At 38.5% G+C, this 20,079-nt stretch overlaps 1 pseudogene; it reads left to right on the top strand.

The window, feature by feature from the left end:
• The window catches only part of LOC128660036 (zinc finger protein 721-like), a 663,758-nt pseudogene that overhangs the window by 35,671 nt on the left and 608,008 nt on the right, over positions 1–20,079 (top strand).

Below are 20,079 nucleotides of genomic sequence, written 5' to 3'. Positions count from 1 at the left end.
TGGTTTTGTGGTATTACCATAGAGATGACTAATTTAGAATTATATTGAGTAATAAATAATAAAAAGAAAAAAATGGGCTAATCTCACCTAGATTCTTTCAGGAATTAAGTCTTTTGGCGAATTAAACACCAGATCCTAGCTGTGACCAAACAATATCGGCATATGTTAGGGAACAAGGACTTCAGCATGGGATTCCACGTGCTTAAAGCACCAGCTGGGGGTGGCTCCTGAGGTCCGCAGTGAGAGGGAGGAGATGAAGTACCTAGTGCTGCTCGTTGGAGTAAAGCGTGGACTCTGCTGCCCAGGGAGAGGGCCTCACTGCTGTTTTCTCCTTTTGATGTATGTGCTCCGTTGTCTACCTTCGCAGAGCAAATGGAGAGGTTCAGTGGCGTGCGCAGGATGCTGTGGTTCCCGACTTGAGGGATTCAAGGCAAGGGCTGAAGCGTGGCGTGCTGTCTCTCCACAGCAGCAGAGTCAGAGCACAGCGTCTGCGTGACGCTCACCGGAAGTCTGACGAGACCTTTTTCAGGCAGTTATACAGTTAAATGCTTACTAGACAAGCCCTCTTACCACAGTAGACTGTCAACCAAAATAGAATGGGAGGACTGTCCCATTTCTGCTCCCTTCTGCAATAGGCTATCAATTCTATGAGCAAATTATATTGAAAAGTCAATTCATTCTCCACACTAGAAAACCCTTCCTATCCCAGTGTCTTGTGGATACAACACACTACCGAGTTTTCACTTCTATACCAAGCTTCTGGGCTGCATTCTCCTTCTGAAGATAAAGCTTGTTGTATTGTTTTCCCAAAGGCTTTTCAAAGTCACAAAACAAGAGTTTGCTAAAATGAGGGATAATACTACCCTGTCTGTGTTCACAAATTAATAATAAAATAAATAAAATCCAACGGAGTTTGTTTTTCGCCTAAGGAGCATGTTGTTGTCTTAGCATTTGTATTTAAAGGCAAGTTTATTTTAATTGCAGTTTCTTTCATGTAATTGGCAAGAGTCCATGAGCTAGTGACGTATGGGATATACAATCCTACCAGGAGGGGAAAAGTTTCCCAAGCCTCAAAATGCCTATAAATACACCCCTCACTAGTGATGTTGCAAACCTAAAATTTTGCGTTCACGAACGGCGAACGCGAACTTCCTCAAATGTCCGCTAACCGGCGAACCGCCATTGACTTCAATGGGCAGGCGAATTTTAAAACCCACAGGGACTCTTTCTGGCCACAAAAGTGATGGAAAAGTTGTTTCAAGGGGACTAACACATGGACTGTGGCATGCCGGAGGGGGATCCATGGCAAAACTCCCATGGAAAATTACATAGTTGATGCAGAGTCTGCTTTTAAGCCATAAAGGGCTTAAATCACCTAACATTCCTAATTTTTTTGGAATAACGTGCTTTAAAACATCAGGTATGATGTTGTATCGATCAGGTAGTGTAAGGGTTACGCCCACTTCACAGTGACAGACCAAACTCCCCGTTTAAGGCACCGCAAACAACCGCAAACAGTCCATTTGCACAACCACGAGATCAATAGATTTGATAGTTAGATACATAGATTACATAGATCAATAGATGCAATATACATTTGATAAATACCAATTACATAGATCAAAAGATGCAATATACATTTGATAGATACGAATAACATAGATCAATAGATGCAATATACATTTGATAGATACGAATTGCATAGATCAATAGATGCAATATACATTTGATAGATACGAATTGCATAGATCAATAGATGCAATATACATTTGATAGATACGAATTGCATAGATCAATAGATGCAATATACATTTGATAGATACGATTGATAGTTAGATAGATTTGATAGATAAATAGCTAATTTTGAAAGATATATAATTTCCCAGACATAGAATTACAAAGACGTGTGGTCTGGGGCCCATGGTTAGGTTACTTCCTTTTGCACAATCGAGTATACCAGTTGCAGAGGTTCTGACCCTGCATTCTGGCTGCACCTCTCCCTGCAAGAGAGATCTGTTACAGAGTCTGTTGGTCTGTATGCAAACAGCTGGCCTGCCTGAAAGGAGCAGCAAGGCAGATCAAAAGATGCAATATACATATGATAGATATGAATTACATAGATCAAAAGATGCAATATACATTTGATAGATATGAATTACATGGATCAAAAGATGCAATATACATTTGATAGATACGAATTACATAGATCAAAAGATGCAATATACATTTGATAGATACGAATTACATAGATCAAAAGATGCAATATACATTTGATAGATATGAATTACATAGATCAAAAGATGCAATATACATTTGATAGATACGAATTACATGGATCAAAAGATGCAATATACATTTGATAGATACGAATTACATGAATCAAAAGATGCAATATACATTTGATAGATACGAATTACATGGATCAAAAGATGCAATATACATTTGATAGATACGAATTACATGGATCAAAAGATGCAATATACATTTGATTGAAACAAATTACAGAGATCAATAGATGCAATATATATTTGATTGATACGATTGATAGTTATATAATTTCCCTGACAGAGTATAAAAATTAGACATGTGGTCTGAGACCCATGGTTAGGTTACTTCCTTTTGCACAATCGAGTATACCAGTTGCAGAGGTTCTGACCCTGCATTCTGGCTGCACCTCTCCCTGCAAGAGAGATCTGTTACAGAGTCTGTGGGCCTGTATGCAAAGAGCTGGCCTGCCTGAAAGGAGCAGCAAGGCCGATCAAAAGAAAAAATGTACATTTGATAGATACGAATTACATGGATCAAAAGATGCAATATACATTTGATAGATACGTATTACATAGATCAATAGATGCAATATACATTTGATAGATACGAATTACATAGATCAATAGATGCAATATACGTTTGATAGATACGAATTACATGGATCAAAAGATGCAATATACATTTGATAGATACGAATTACATGGATCAAAAGACACAATATACATTTGATAGATATGAATAATATAGATCAAAAGATGCAATATACATTTGATCGATACGAATTACAGAGATCAATAGATGCAATATATATTTGATTGATAGTTATATAATTTCCCTGTCAGAGTAACAATTAGACATGTTGCCTGAGACCCATGGTAAGGTTACTTCCTTTTGCACAATCGAGTATACCAGTTGCAGAGGTTCTGACCCTGCATTCTGGCTGCACCTTTCCCTGCAAGAGAGATCTGTTACAGAGTCTGTGGGCCTGTATGCAAAGAGCTGGCCTGCCTGAAAGGAGCAGGAAGGCAGATCAAAAGATGCAATATACATTTGATAGATACGAATTACATGGATCAAAAGATGCAATATACATTTGATAGATACGAATAACATAGATCAAAAGATGCAATATACATTTGATAGATACGAATAACGTAGATCAAAAGATGCAATATACATTTGATAGATACGAATAACGTAGATCAAAAGATGCAATATACATTTGATCGATACGAATTACAGAGATCAATAGATGCAATATATATTTGATTGATACGATTGATAGTTATATAATTTCCCTGACAGAGTATAACAATTACACATGTGGTCTGGGACCCATGCTAAGGTTACTTCCTTTCGCACAATCGAGTACAGGTTGGGGTCCGGGATTGCCTTTTTGTGCTGTCTGATTCTTTCAGGTATACCAGTTGCAGCGGTTCTGACCCTGCATTCTGGCTGCACCTCTCCCTGCAAGAGAGATCTGTTACAGAGTCTGTGGGCCTGTATGCAAAGAGCTGGCCTGCCTGAAAGGATTAGCAAGGCAGAGGGATCGATTCCTGCCTATAAGAAACCAGAGGGAACGCTACCTGCTGGAAGTGTGCAGTGAGGCAGAGGGATCTATTCCTGCCTAGAAGCAGACAGGCAGAGGGGACGCTACCTGCCTGGGAGCCCAATGAGACCAGCCCAGCTGGGGGAGATACAGCCGCTGGCTTGACCCCGGTCTCAGTCACGATAGTCCTGGTCCCACTATTTGGAGGCAGAGGGATCTATTCCTGCCAAGAAGCAGCCTGGCGGGGGGATTTATTCATGTCTAGAAGCAGACAGGCAGAGGGGACGATACCTGCCAAGAAAGAGACCAGAGGGAACGCTACCTGCTGGAAGTGTGCAGTGAGGCAGAGGGATCTATTCCTGCCTAGAAGCAGACAGGCAGAGGGGACGCTACCTGACTGGGAGTCCACTGAGACCAGCCCAGCTGGGGGAGATACAGCCGCTGGCTTGACCCCGGGAGATGGAAAAAGATGCTTGGACACCCAGTACAGGTCGTTCTCCTTCAGCCTTTTTATACGAGGGTCCCCGACCCTCAACAGAAACAACAGCATGAAACACCACATATGCCATCTTTTTTCACAATAGAGTACAGGTATGGCATCGATTTTAGGAACCCGGAGATAATTTTTAGGAACCGGGAGATGGAAAAAGATGCTTGGACACCCAGTACAGGTCGTTCTCCTTCAGCCTTTTTATACTTGGGTCCCCGACCCTCAACAGGCACAACAGCATGAAACACCACATATGCCATCCTTTTGCACAATAGAGTACAGGTATGGAATCGATTGTAGGAACCCGGAGATAATTTTTAAGAATCTGGAGATGGAAAAAGATGCTTGGACACCTAGTACAGGTCGTTCTCCTTCAGCCTTTTTATACGAGGGTCCCCGACCCTCAACAGGCACAACAGCATGAAACACCACATATGCCATCCTTTTGCACAATAGAGTACAGGTATGGCATCGATTTTAGGAACCCAGAGATAATTTTTAGGAGCCGGGAGATGGAAAAAGATGCTTGGACACCCAGTACAGGTCATTCTCCTTCAGCCTTTTTATACGAGTGTCCCCGACCCTCAACAGAAACAACAGCATGAAACACCACATATGCCATCCTTTTGCACAATCCAGTACAGGTATGGCATCGATTTTAGGAACCCGGAGATAATTTTTAGGAACCGGGAGATGGAAAAAGATGCTTGGACACCCAGTACAGGTCGTTCTCCTTCAGCCTTTTTATACGAGGGTCCCCGACCCTCAACAGGCACAACAGCATGAAACACCACATATGCCATCCTTTTGCACAATCCAGTACAGGTATGGCATCGATTTTAGGAACCCGGAGATAATTTTTAGGAACCGGGAGATGGAAAAAGATGCTTGGACACCCAGTACAGGTTGTTCTCCTTCAGCCTTTTTATACGAGTGTCCCCGACCCTCAACAGAATCAACAGCATGAAACACCATATATGCCATCCTTTTGCACAATAGAGTACAGGTATGGCATCGGTTTTAGGAACCCGGAGATAATTTTTAGGAACCGGGAGATGGAAAAAGATGCTTGGACACCCAGTACAGGTCGTTCTCCTTCAGCCTTTTTATACGAGGGTCCCTGATCCTCAACAGAAACAACAGCATGAAACACCACATATGCCATCCTTTTGCACAATCCAGTACAGGTATGGCATTGATTTTAGGAACCCAGAGATAATTTTTAGGAACCGGGAGATGGAAAAAGATGCTTGGACACCCAGTACAGGTTGTTCTCCTTCAGCCTTTTTATTCTTGGGTCCCCAACCCTCAACAGGCACAACAGCATGAAACACCACATATGCCATACTTTTGCACAATAGAGTACAGGTATGGCATCGATTTTAGGAAACCGGAGATAATTTTTAGGAACCGGGAGATGGAAAAAGATGCTTCGACACCCAGTACAGGTCGTTCTCCTTCAGCCTTTTTATACTTGGGTCCCCGACCCTCAACAGGCACAACAGCATGAAACACCACACATGCCATATTTTTGCACAATAGAGTACAGGTATGGCATCGATTTTAGGAAGCCGGAGATAATTTTTAGGAACAGGGAGATGGAAAAAGATGCTTGGACACCCAGTACAGGTCGTTCTCCTTCAGCCTTTTTATACGAGGGTCCCCGACCCTCAACAAAAACAACAGCATGAAACACCACATATGCCATCCTTTTGCACAATAGAGTACAGGTATGGCATCGATTTTAGGAACCCCGAGATAATTTTTAGGAACCGGGAGATGGAAAAAGATGCTTGGACACCCAGTACAGGTCGTTCTCCTTCAGCCTTTTTATACTTGGGTCCCCGACCCTCAACAGGCACAACAGCATGAAACAAGACATATGGCATCCTTTTGCACAATAGAGTACAGGTATGGCATCAATTTTAGGAACCCGGAGATAATTTTTAGGAACCGGGAAATTGAACAAAAAACATGCTTGGACACCCAGTACAGGTCGTTCTCCTTCAGCCTTGTTATACGAGGGTCCCCGACCCTCTACAGGCACAACAGCATGAAATACCACCACATATGCCATCCTTTTGCACAATCGAGTACAAGTATGGCATCGATTTTAGGAACCCGGAGATAATTTTTAGGAACTGGGAAATTGAACAAAAAACATGCTTGTGGTGGCACTGGGCAAGAGGGCACAGTATACGCTTTGAGCCGGACACAAAAAAGCAGACTGATGTTTCACAATCCAAAAAGTTTTTTTTTTTAATGTACACTTACACTACTATTAAAAAAGATATGAGTGGTGGCACTGGGCAAGTGGGCAAAGTAACAATCAGTAACACTAAGGGTGTGTTACTACTAGGGGGCGCACAGGACCTTATATGATTATTATGTAAATAGGCTAAGAGAGAAGAGAACAAGATATTACATATAATAACTATAATAAAATATACTATACGGAATAATGTAAACAAAAGTGAAACAATTCTTCTAAATATGGGACTATGAGAAACATAGGATACAACACAAATAATAACAAATACAGTAATAAGAAATTCCTGAAAGGTTCTTATCTGGAAATGCTGTCTTCTTCTGCAATGTTATATAGATGGTAAATGTCCCAATTGGGGTGGGTATAGTCCCAAATGATGAATGTGATCAAATACCAGGATGATCAATGATCAGGAACACAGATGATGACTGGAGTCAGCTGCTTTGTCAGGGAAATCAGGATCTAAGAGCAAGTTTTCTCTGTGAAAAAAATCACAAAAAGACAAAGGCGCCTCCTAGTGTAATACAGTTGGTGAAAGAGATTTGATAGGTAATCAAAAAGGTACTCACAAGTGGAGCAGCACCCAATTGTGCTAAATCAAACAGACTGGGATCTCACAGTGTCCCAGCTCACTGACACTGCAAGGAAACTGGTTTCTCCAATGTCTTGCCGGACTGACAGAGCTCAGACTCTCACAAAGAGGTTTACATAAAACCAAATTTTATTAATAAAATAAAAATCTCAGTGTCTCATGACACTAGATATTAAAAGAACAAGCAACGCGTTTCTCAGACTGCTGTCTGTTTCATCAGGCTTCTATTGATACAATGAGAGTACTGGCTTAAATAAAAACATATGACCAATCCCAGTTCATTAACCTCTGACACACCCAACCAGGTGTACTAAGACCTAATTGGTCTCAATATAACCACTGACATAATAAACAAAATAGAATAACAATCTCTAAACATCTAAAAACATTTTAAAAAATTAATCATGAGAATGAGTATATATACATACACACACATGCACATACATATATACATACATATATATATATACACACATACACATAAGGGTTAACATAATGAGTCTATCCAATCTTGTGAACAAGGTCTTATCATAGACATATATATTCCTTTAAAATAAAATTACTAAAACTTGACCCACATTACCTCTGTATTAAAACTGTAAAAACAAAAGTCAAAATAAAATGTTAAAATACAATATATTTGTCAAAACGGAACCTATGTGCATTCTATGCTTAATTACAGATATGTATATAAATAGAAAGATATTAAGCAATGTGTGCATTATAATAATCTTATTTCCATTATTGCCTCTAATTATGACTTTTGACATATGTTTTTAAAAATACCTTTTTTCATTCAGATCAGCAATGTACAATTTGCTCTAAGTTTGTCTGATCCTAAGAGTGATTTACTTCCTGACACATGGTTTACTTCCTTATACATCATAAGTCACAGGGCCACTGAGGACCTATCATCAATTGTTAAGGGATGACCACAAAGCCAATCAGGGCTAGGCTAATACAGCCCACATGCATAGCATAGTTGTTATGTTTAGAAGGGGACAGCCTAATATGGGAAGAGTCCACAACCTGAGCCTACAAAAAAAATGTTAATTAATAAAAAATTGATTATACTATGTTCTTATTTATACAAATATGCGGCTGCTAGTGAGATACTATTAGACTCTAATATACATGTTGTTCTAAAAATAAGACCAAAAAGTGAAAGAAATGTGATAATAGTACAGGGCAATAAACTATAATGTGTGCAAATAACAGAGTAGATTTGCAACTTAAAGAACTGTGATTTATAATGTGTGAGATTCAGTGCTAATAAATGTAACTAGACTTACTGAAAAATAGTCTAAATGTGTAAATGTGTTTACATGTGAAAAAAAAAAAAAAAAAAAAAAAAAAACAATCCGGGTAGAGTCCACAACCTGGACCTACATTGCATTATTATTTTGAAAAACTATCCTTTTAAGTATTCTAATAGATATAAAAGTGTATTTAGAAGTATATTGACATTGAACAGTTGTGAAAATATAACTGTGAAAATATATAGTATATCATATATATGATTAAAGTGTTTAGCAGTGAAATTAATGAAACTAGTAAAATACTAGTATCTATTATAAATGTGTTATATAGGTAACAGCAGAACTAAAAAAATAAAAAAAAATAATAATAAATAAAATAAAATAATAAATATGTGGTTACGTGAAAGTGGATTATTAAACAAACTAATATAAATATGATGGTTACCTAAAAGTGTGTGGTTTGTGACCCTATTTAAAAAAAATAAATAAAATAAATAAATAAATAAATAAATAAAAATTGGCCAGTATAGCAAACCATATAATAATTTCAATTTCATAAGGGGCAAAATAAACCCTAGCAATTATATATGTACTAATGTACACACAACTTCAAAGAACCGTGCATACAGGCATTCCAACAAGCACATATAAACATATACACTGTTACTAAACATATAACCAAATACTCACATAAGAAGTATACGATACATCCATACCTAAGAGCATATACAATAACTTACATGGAAGTGGGCAAAGTATACGCTGTGAGCCGGACACAAAAAAGCTGATGTTTCAAAGTAAAAAATGTTTATTTTTTAAATATTAAAAGTACTGTTACAACAAATATGAGTGGTGCCACTAACTTGGCTAGTGGGCCTGGCACACACGCTGGCAGGCAGGCAGGCAACTGCAATTAGATTGCACTAGCTGACTGATGTTTCACAGTCAAAAAAGTTTTTGTTTGAAATATTTACACTACTGTTACAACAAATATGAGTGGTGCCAATAACTTGGCAAATGGAGCTTGGCACACACGCTGGCAGGCAGGCAACTTCAATTAGATTACAATAGCAGACTGATGTTTCACAGTCAAAAAAGTTTTTTTATTAAATATTTACACTACTGTTATAACAAATATGATTGGTGGCACTAGTTGGCAAGTGGGCCTGGCACACACGCTGGGAGGCAGGCAACTGCAATTAGATTACACTAGCTGACTGATGTTTCACAGTCAAAAAAGTTTTTTTTTAAAATATTTACAATACTGGTATAACAAATATGATTGGTGGCACTAGTTGGCAAGTGGGCCTGGCACACACGCTGGCAGGCAGGCAGGCAGGCAACTGCAATTCAATTGCACTAGGAGACTGATGATTCACAGTCAAAAAAGTTTTTATTTTAAATATTTACAATACTGTTATAACAAATATGATTGGTGGCACTATTTGCAAGTGGGACTGGCACACACGCTGGCAGGCATGCAGGCAACTGCAATTCAATTGCACTAGCAGACTGATGATTCACAGTCAAAAAAGTTTTTATTTTAAATATTTACAATACTGTTATAACAAATATGATTGGTGGCACTAGTTGGCAAGTGGGCCTGGCACACACGCCGGGAGGCAGGCAACTGCAATTAGATTACACTAGCTGATTGATGTTTCACAGTCAAAAAAGTTAGTTTTTAAAATATTTACACTACTGTTTTAACAAATATGATTGGTGGCACTAGTTGGCAAGTGGGCCTGGCACACACACTGGCAGGCAACTGCAATTCAATTGCACTAGCAGACTGATGATTCACAGTCAAAAAAGTTTTTATTTTAAATATTTACAATACTGTTATAACAAATATGATTGGTGGCACTAGTTGGCTTGGCAAGTGGGCCTGGCACACACGTTGGCAGGCAGGCAACTTCAATTAGATTACACTAGCAGACTGATGTTTCACAGTCAAAAAAGTTAGTTTTTAAAATATTTACACTACTGTTTTGACAAATATGATTGGTGGCACTAGTTGGCAAGTGGGCCTGGCATACACACTGGGAGGCAGGCAACTGCAATTAGATTACACTAGCTGACTGATGTTTCACAGTCAAAAAAGTTTTTTTTAAAAATATTTACAATACTGTTATAACAAATATGATTGGTGGCACTAGTTGGCAAGTGGGCCTGGCACACACGCTGGCAGGCAGGCAGGCAACTGCAATTCAATTGCACTAGGAGACTGATGATTCACAGTCAAAAAAGTTTTTATTTTAAATATTTACAATACTGTTATAACAAATATGATTGGTGGCACTAGTTGGCAAATGGGCCTGGCACACACGCTGGCAGGCAGGCAACTGCAATTCAATTGCACTAGCAGACTGATGATTCACAGTCAAAAAAGTTTTTATTTTAAATATTTACAATACTGTTATAACAAATATGATTGGTGGCACTAGTTGGCAAGTGAGCCTGGCACACACGCTGGCAGGCAGTCAGGCAGCTTCAATTAGATTACACTAGCAGACTGATGTTTCACAGTCAAAAAAGTTATTTTTTAAAATATTTACACTACTGTTATAACAAATATGATTGGTGGCACTAGTTGGCAAGTGGGCCTGGCACACACGCTGGGAGGCAAGCAACTGCAATTAGATTATACTAGCTGACTGATGTTTCACAGTCAAAAATTTTTTTTTTTTAATTTTACAATACTGTTATAACAAATATGATTGCTGGCACTAGTTGGCAAGTGGGCCTGGCACACACACTGGCAGGCAGGCAGGCAACTGCAATTCAATTTCACTAGCAGACTGATGATTCACAGTCAAAAAAGTTTTTATTTTAAATATTTACAATACTGTTATAACAAATATGATTGGTGGCACTAGTTGGCTTGGCAAGTGGGCCTGGCACACACGTTGGCAGGCAGGCAACTTCAATTAGATTACACTAGCAGACTGATGTTTCACAGTGAAAAAAGTTAGTTTTTAAAATATTTACACTACTGTTTTAACAAATATGATTGGTGGCACTAGTTGGCAAGTGGGCCTGGCACACACGCTGGGAGGCAGGCAACTGCAATTAGATTACACTAGCTGACTGATGTTTCACAGTCAAAAAAGTTTTTTTAAAAAATATTTACAATACTGTTATAACAAATATGATTGGTGGCACTAGTTGGCAAGTGGGCCTGGCACACACGCTGGCAGGCAGGCAACTGCAATTCAATTGCACTAGGAGACTGATGATTCACAGTCAAAAAAGTTTTTATTTTAAATATTTACAATACTGTTATAACAAATATGATTGGTGGCACTAGTTGGCAAGTGGGCCTGGCACACATGCTGGCAGGCAGGCAACTGCAATTCAATTGCACTAGCAGACTGATGATTCACAGTCAAAAAAGTTTTTATTTTAAATATTTACAATACTGTTATAACAAATATGATTGGTGGCACTAGTTGGCAAGTGGGCCTGGCACACACGCTGGGAGGCAAGCAACTGCAATTAGATTACACTAGCTGACTGATGTTTCACAGTCAAAAAAGTTTTTATTTTAAATATTTACAATACTGTTATAACAAATATGATTGGTGGCACTAGTTGGCAAGTGGGCCTGGCACACATGCTGGCAGGCAGGCAACTTCAATTAGATTACACTAGCAGACTGATGATTCACAGTCAAAAAAGTTTTTTTTTTTAATATTTACACTACTGTTATAACAAATATGATTGGTGGCACTAGTTGGCAAGTGGGATTGGCACACACGCTGGCAGGCAGGCAACTGCAATTAGATTACACTAGCTGACTGATGTTTCACAGTCAAAAAAGTTTTTTTAAAAAATATTTACAATACTGTTATAACAAATATGATTGGTGGCACTAGTTGGCAAGTAGGCCTGGCACACATGCTGGCAGGAAGGCAACTGCAATTCAATTGCACTGGCAGACTGATGATTCACAGTCAAAAATTTTATTTTTTAATATTTACAATACTGTTATAACAAATATGATTGGTGGCACTAGTTGGCAAGTGAGCCTGCCACACACGCTGGCAGGCAGGCAACTGCAATTCAATTGCACTAGCAGACTGATGATTCACAGTCAAAAAAGTTTTTATTTTAAAAATTTACACTACTGTTATAACAAATATGATTCGTGGCACTAGTTGGAAAGTGGGCCTGGTGTTAAAGTTTTTTTAAAAAAAAGTTACGCTAATGTTACAACAGATAGGAGTGGTGGCACTGAGGATGGAAGTAGGCACAGTATATGCTGGCAGCCTGACACTCTGGCTGGCACTAGTGGCAGGCTGCCCTGGCAACTAAAATTAAATAACACTAGAAGACTCATGTAAAAGTTTTTTTTTTTAAATTTACACTAATGTTAACCAGATATCAGTGGTGGAAAACAGAGCTATTAATCACAGTATATGATGTGGGCCTGACACACAGGCCTGATAGAAAATGAAATTAAATTACACTAGCAAAATGATGTAAATTTTTTTTTTTTTAAATTTACACTAATGTTAAGAAGATATCAGTGGTGGCACTAATCACAGTATATGCTGTGAGCCAGCCTCACATACAGGCTGATAGGCAGGCAAATGCAAATAAAATTACAAAAAAAAACAACTGAAGTTCTAGCCCTAAAAAGGGCTTTTTGGGCTGAAGATCTAGCCCTAAAAAGGGCTTTTTGGGGTGCTGTCCTTACAGCAGAGATTAGATGAGTCCTTGAGGACTGTAGTGGACACTAAATACACTAGCCTAGCTATCTATTTCCCTATAAAATCAGCAGCAGCAGCACTAAACCTCCTCTCACTAAGAAAGCAGGATCATAATGAATCTAAAATGGCTGCTGCCCAGGAGCTGGGAGGGTCTGTGAGGGAGTTTCTGCTGCTGATTGGCTGAACTGTGTCTGCAGACTGTGAGATACAGGGTCAAAGTTTCCTCAATGATGACGAATAGGGAGAGGATTGAACATCGCATATGTTCGCCCGCCGCGGCGAACGCGAACATGCTAAGATCACTGGGAACTGTTCTCCGGCGAACAGTTCGCGACATCACTACCCCTCACCACACCCACAATTCAGTTTTACAAACTTTGCCTCCTATGGAGGTGGTGAAGTAAGTTTGTGCTAAGATTTCTACGTTGATATGCGCTTCTCAGCATTGTTGAAGCCGGATTCCTCTCAGAGTACAGCGAATGACAGAGGGACGTGAAGGGAGTATCACTTATTGAATACGATGATTTCCCTAACAGGGGTCTATTTCAATAGGTTCTCTGTTATCGGTCGTAGGGATTCATCTCCTACCTCCCTTTTCAGATCGACGATATACTCTCAATTTACCATTACCTCTACTGATAACTGTTTCAGTACTGGTTTGGCAATCTGCTATATGTGGATGGGTGTCTTTTGGTATCTATGTTTTTTATTAATTAAGGCACCCCAGCTATGGTTTGGCACTTAATGCATTTATATAAAGTTGTATTTCCTTCTGCAGACTGTGTTTAGTTTTTTTTTCAATTGACTACTTCTTGCAAATTGCGGGCGGTATTAGGCCCGTGGGTGCGCCAAATGCTAGACTTAATTGCGTCATTCTTGGCGCGAGAAATTTTTTTGGTGCGAAAAATATGTCTATGACGCAAGTTTGTCATTTCCGGCGTCATAGATGACGCCAAAGCCTTACACATGGTTGCGTCATTAGTGACACGAGTGTGTTATTTCCGATATTATTGGCGCCAAAAACATTTTCAGTTATGTTGTGTGTCATACTTGGCGCCAAACTTTTTCATTATTTTAATACCCCATTGATGTTTGCCTCTTGCCTTTTTCTCTATCAGAGGGCTATGCTATTTTCATTTTTTTCCCATTCCTGAAACTGTCATATAAGGAAATTGATAATTTTGCTTTATATGTTGTTTTTTCTTTTACATTTTGCAAGATGTCTCAATCTGACCCTGCCTCAGAAGTGTCTGCTGGAACTTTGCTGCCTGATATCGGTTCTACCAAAGCTAAGTGCATTTGTTGTAAGATTGTGGAAATTATTTCTCCGAATGTCATTTGTAATAGTTGTCATGATAAACTTTTACATGCAGATAGTGTGTCCATCAGTAATAGTACATTGCCAGTTGCAATTCCTTCAACTTCAAATGTACATGATATACCTATGAATTTTAAAGAATTTGTTTCTGATTCTATCCAGAAGGCTTCGTCTGCATTTCCACCTTCTAATAAACGTAAAAGGTCTTTTAAAACTTTTCATTCAGTTGATGAAATTTCAAATGACCAACAACATAATAATTTATCCTCTTCTGATGAGGATCTATCTGATTCAGAAGATCCTTCCTCAGACAGTGACACTGACAAATCTACTTATTTATTTAAAATAGAGTATATGCGTTCTTTATTAAAAGAAGTGTTAATTACTTTGGATATTGAGGTAACCAGTCCTCTTGACATTAGGTCTAATAAACGTTTAAATGCTGTTTTTAAACGTCCTGTTGTTTCTTCAGGGGTTTTTTCCTATTCCTGAGGCTATTTATGATATGATTTCTAAGGAATGGAATAAGCCAGGTACTTCTTTTATTCCTTCTTCAAGGTTTAAAAAATTGTATCCTTTACCAGCAAATTCTATAGAGTTTTGGGAAAAAGTCCCCAAAGTTTATGGGGCTATTTCTACTCTTGCTAAACGTACCACTATTCCTATGGAAGATAGTACTTCCTTTAAGGATCCTTTAGATAGGAAGCTTAAATCTTATTTAAGGAAAGCCTATTTATATTCTGATCATCTTCTCAGATCTGCAATTTCTTTGGCTGATGTTGCGGCTGCATCAACTTTCTGGTTGGAGAATTTAGTGCAACAAGAATTGGATTCTGACATATCTAGCATAATTCGCTTACTGCAATATGCTAATCATTTTATTTGTGATGCCATTTTTGATATTATCAAAATTGATGTTAGATCCATGTCTTTAGCTATTTTAGCTAGAAGAGCTTTGTGGCTTAAATCTTGGAATGCTGATATGACATCTAAGTCTAGATTACTATCTCTTTCTTTCCAAGGTAATAATTTATTTGGTTCTCAGTTGGATTCTATTATTTCAACTGTTACTGGGGGAGAGGGAGTTTTTCTGCCTCAGGATAAAAAATCTAAGGGTAAATCTAAGGCTTCTAACCATTTTCGTTCCTTTCGTCAAAATAAGGAACAAAAACTCAATCCTTCCCCCAGGGAATCTGTTTCCAATTGGAAGCCTTCCTCAAATTGGAATAAATCCAAGCCATTTAAGAAACCAAAGTCAGCCCCTAAGTCCGCATGAAGGTGTGGCCCTCATTCCAGCTCAGCTGGTAGGGGGTAGATTAAGGTTCTTCAAGGATATTTGGATAAATTCTGTCCAAAATCAATGGATTCAGAGCATTGTCTCTCAAGGGTATCGAATAGGATTCAGAGAAAGACCTCCTGTGAGAAGATTTTTTCTATCACGTATCCCAGCAAATCCAGTTAAAGCTCAGACTTTCCTGAAGTGTGTTTCAGACCTGGAGTCCTCAAGGGTAATCATGCCAGTTCCTTTTCAGGAACAAGGTTTGGGGTTTTATTCAAATCTATTCATTGTCCCAAAGAAGGAAAATTTATTCAGACCAGTTCTGGATCTGAAAATTTTGAATCATTTTGTAAGAGTACCAACATTCAAGATGGTGACTATAAGGACTATTCTGCCTTTTGTTCAGCGAGGACATTATATGTCCACAATAGACTTGCAGGATGCATACCTTCATATTCCGATTCATCCAGAACATTATCAGTTCCTGAGATTCTCTTTTCTAGACAAGCATTACCAATGTGTTGCTCTTCCATTTGGCCTAGCAACAGCTCCATGAATCTTTTCAAAGGTTCCAGGTGCCCTACTCTCTGTAATCAGAGAACAGGGTATTGCAGTGTTTCCTTATTTGGACGATATCTTGGTACTAGCTCAGTTTTTACATTCTGCAGAATCTCACACAAATCAACTAGTGTTGTTTCTTCGGAAACATGGTTGGAGGATCAATTTACCAAAAAGTTTCTTGATTCCTCAGACAAGGGTCATCTTTTTAGGCTTCCAGATAGATTCAGTGTCCATGACTCTGTCTGCCGGGACCTTCAGTCTCAGTCATTCCCTTCAGTGGCTATGTGCATGGAAGTTTTAGGTCTCATGACTGCAGCATCGGACGCGATCCCCTTTGCTCGTTTTCACATGAGACCTCTACAGCTTTGTATGCTGAACCAATGGTGCATGGATTATATAAAGATATCACAATTAATATCCTTAAATCCCAATGTTCGACACTCTCTGACATGGTGGATAGATCACCATTGTTTAGTTCAAGGGGCTTCTTTTGTTCGGCCAACCTGGACTGTGATCACAACAGATGCGAGTCTTTCAGGTTGGGGAGCTGTTTGGGGATCTCTGACAGCACAAGGGGTTTGGAAATCTCAAGAGGTGAGATTACCAATAAATATTTTAGAACTCTGTTCGATTCTCAGAGCTCTTCAGTTTTGGCCTCTGTTAAAGAGAGAACCGTTCATTTGTTTTCAGACAGACAATATCACAACAGTGGCATATGTCATTCATCAGGGTGGGACTCACAGTCCCCAAGCTATGAAAGAAGTATCTTGGATACTTGCTTGGGCGGAATCCAGCTCCTGTCTAATCTGTGCGGTGCATATCCCAGGTGTAGACAATTGGGAGGCGGATTATCTCAGCCGCCAGACTTTACATCCAGGGGAGTGGTCTCTCCATCCAGATGTATTTTCTCAGATTGTTCAGATGTGGGGTCTTCCAGAGCTAGATCTTATGACCTCTCATCTAAACAGGAAACTTCCCAGATACCTGTCCAGGTCCAGGGATGTTCAGGCGGAAGCAGTGGATGCACTGACACTTCCTTGGTGTTATCATCCTGCTTACATTTTCCCGCCTCTAGTTCTTCTTCAAAGAGTGATCTCCAAAATCATCATGGAACAATCATTTGTGTTGCTGGTGGCTCCAGCATGGCCACACAGGTTTTGGTATGTGGATCTGGTTTGGATGTCCATTTGCCAACCTTGGCCACTTCCGTTAAGGCCGGACCTACTGTCTCAAGGTCCGTTTTTCCATCAGGATCTCAAACATTAAATTTGAAGGTATGGAAATTGAACGCTTAGTACTAAGCCATAGAGGTTTCTCTGACTCAGTGATTAATACTATGTTACAAGCTCGTAAATCTGTCTCTAGAAAGATTTATTATAGAGTTTGGAAGACTTACATTTCATGGTATTCTTCTCATAAATTCTCTTGGCATTCTTTTAGAATTCCTAGAATTTTAGAGTTTTCTTCAGGATGGTTTGGATAAGGGTTTGTCTGCAAGTTCTTTGAAGGGACAAATCTCTGTTCTTTCTGTTTTATTTCACAGAAAGATTGTTTTGTACAGGCTTTAGTTCGTATTAAGCCTGTTATTAAATTAATTTCTCCTCTTTGGAGTCTTAATTTGGTTTTGAAGGCTTTACAGGCTCCTCCATTTAAGCCTATGCATTCTTTGGACATTAAACTACTTTCTTGGAAAGTGTTGTTCCTTTTGGCTATGTCTTCTGCTAGAAGAGTTTCTGAGCTATCTGCTCTTTCTTGTGAGTCTCTTTTTCTGATTTTTCATCAGGATAAGGCAGTTTTGCCTTTTGCCTTTTCAATTTTTACCTAAGGTTGTGAATTCTAACAACATTAGTAGAGAAATTGTTGTCCCTTCTTTGTGTCCTAATCCTAAGAATTCTTTGGAAAGATCTTTACATTCTTTGGATGTGGTAAGAGCTTTGAAATATTATGTGGAAGCTACTAAAGATTTCAGGAAGACTTCCAGTCTATTTGTTTTATTTTCTGGTCCTAGGAAAGGCCAGAAGGCTTCTGCTATTTCCTTGGCTTCTTGGTTAAAACTTTTGATTCATCAAGCTTATTTGGAGTCGGGTCAGGCCCCGCCTCAGAAAATTACAGCTCATTCTACTAGATCAGTCTCCACTTCATGGGCCTTTAAGAATGAAGCTTCAGTTGATCAGATTTGCAAAGCAGCAACTTGGTCCTCTTTGCATACATTTACTAAATTCTACCGTTTTGATGTATTTGCTTCTTCAGAAGCAGTTTTTGGTAGAAAAGTTCTTCAGGCAGCTGTTTCAGTTTGATTCTTCTGCTTTTGATTTAAGTTTCTTTCATTTATGAGAATAACTTATTTTTTTGGGTTGTGGATTTATTTTTTCAGCGGAAAATGGCGGTTTTTATTTTTATCCCTCCCTCTCTAGTGACTCTTGCGTGGAGTTCCACATCTTGGGTATTGATATCCCATATGTAACTAGCTCATGGACTCTTGCCAATTACATGAAAGAAAACATAATTTATGTAAGAACTTACCTGATAAATTCATTTCTTTCATATTGGCAAGAGTCCATGAGGCCCACCCTTTTTATGGTGGTGTGATATAATTTGTCATTTAATAAATTATAAACACTATGTTTCAACTGAGTATACATAATATTAATAGAGATCAATTACTTTAATATGAATGTCTGCTCGCAATGCAACCCTTAATACAGTTCTTAGTATAAAGGGAACAGAATGGAAGCAAATTTTAATATAAACTAAATAATAATAAGTTAGTATACAATAGAATTTCTAAACTAGAATTAGACATTCATATTTAACAAAAGAAAGTTTGCATAACAAGGAAACTTTTCACATGCTGCAATATGTTAAAGAAAAAATATACTTTAATCTTAAATTGAAAAAATGGAATGGAATAGTTCAGATGAAATTATTTTCTTTGAACAGAGTATTCCAAAAAACAAAATGTTTTAAAATGATAATGCCTCAGGAGTCTGTGAAACTTTATTTTGTGAGAAACTTAAATGTTTTAGTACCGGAGGTAACCGGTTTGAAATATCCAGGAAAACCAACTATAGAGGTGTTTAGAGTGTAATGATTTATATTTAACTATGTCCGTTTATATCTTTAAGCATTACGATAGAGATTAGGGTTTCTTTAGTTTCAAAAGTCTTTTTTTTTTCATCAAGTAATTTTTATTATTTTCAAAACAAGATCAAACTGAAAATCACATATAACAAGTGTACAAAAGTGCAGTGCCAAGTGTACAGATATTGCTCACATGTACAGAAGCATATACATCAGGGTCATATAACAGTTTATGATATCAAGTCAAAGCTCTCTATTTCAAGATTTGTTAGGTCAAGTGAAGAAATAATGAACATATTATGTTAACACACACATACCAGTCGTAATTGTTTGTATTAACAGTTTTCGGGTATATCTCTGCTTATTTTCAGGTTTTAGGTGGTCTGCTGTTCCCAAATAAAAATTATGTCTACGATAGCATCCTGCTTTCTCTTATATGCATAATATACTTTTTCTAATTCAAGCACGTGACTTACTTCCTTTACCCACATAGTGTATGAGGGGACAGCAGTTTTCTTCCAGAACCTAGGGATCAAGCGCCTGGCGCAGCTAAGCATACATTGTAATAATTTCTTTCTATATACACAGGGAATTTTAGGGATATCACTTAGCAGTATCAGACTAGGTGTGAGCACTACAGGTCTACCCAGCACCCTATCAATATGTTTATTTATGCTGTCCCAAAAAGGTCGGAGGCA

This window comes from Bombina bombina, chromosome 5 (assembly GCF_027579735.1).
Source record: "Bombina bombina isolate aBomBom1 chromosome 5, aBomBom1.pri, whole genome shotgun sequence".
Taxonomy (NCBI): Eukaryota; Metazoa; Chordata; class Amphibia; order Anura; family Bombinatoridae; genus Bombina; species Bombina bombina.
Note: the sequence above shows the minus strand (reverse complement) of the source record. Positions and strands in the feature narration are given on the sequence as shown.